The 657-nt window shown below is 37.3% G+C and overlaps 1 long non-coding RNA gene across 1 annotated transcript; it reads right to left on the bottom strand.

The window, feature by feature from the left end:
- Positions 1–188: 188 nt before the first annotated feature.
- Positions 189–642, bottom strand: LOC114578911. The gene is made up of 2 exons (XR_003699823.1): positions 474–642; positions 189–362 (listed from the first exon to the last, which is right to left on the bottom strand). It is a non-coding gene; the product is annotated as an uncharacterized LOC114578911 (long non-coding RNA).
- Between the last annotated feature and the right edge of the window lie 15 nt (positions 643–657).

Here is a 657-nt window from a genome sequence, read left to right as displayed (position 1 = left end):
TAACTCTATCGCCGCGTATATTCTAGCCCGCAACAACTTCTAACATAAAATTTTTGTATCATGGCCAGTCCCAAAAGGTAAAAGCAGCAATGCTGCTCCCTAAGGCAATGGAATATGAGACCACTACAAGGAGGAACATAAGATCCATCAACCTCTAGAGTTATCTATGTGACGTTTACTTTGGAATATACAAACATAAGATGTTTGCTCCATCAAGTTATTATATAAGTCCATGAACAAGACAAAGACTGATCAGCCCCTCAAGCAATAGGAAGATACAAAAGCCCACTTAAACATAAAAAGACACCAGCAAAACACCCAAAAAGGCCAAAAGACTTTTCCCCCAATAATCACCATGGTAGCTGCAAAATCAAATGATTCAACCTTAACCAATATAATCAATAAAAACCACAAACTAGAAATTAGTAAGTTACACGTATATTCATAAAAAGGAAATCAACAAATTTAGTTACCATCATTTTGCATGCGAGTTCACATGAATTGAGCAATTTCATCTCTTTTATCTAGCCATTCTCGAGAATCATCTACAGCTGCTTGATCACCTCTTCTACTGTGACTTCTCCTAGCCCATTCATCTCCGGATTGAATGAACTCATCGTCACCTTCTGTAACTATCCAATTATGCAGTATGCAACA

The sequence above is a fragment of the Dendrobium catenatum genome, unplaced genomic scaffold, assembly GCF_001605985.2.
Source record: "Dendrobium catenatum unplaced genomic scaffold, ASM160598v2 original_scaffold_214372, whole genome shotgun sequence".
Taxonomy (NCBI): Eukaryota; Viridiplantae; Streptophyta; class Magnoliopsida; order Asparagales; family Orchidaceae; genus Dendrobium; species Dendrobium catenatum.
Note: the sequence above shows the minus strand (reverse complement) of the source record. Positions and strands in the feature narration are given on the sequence as shown.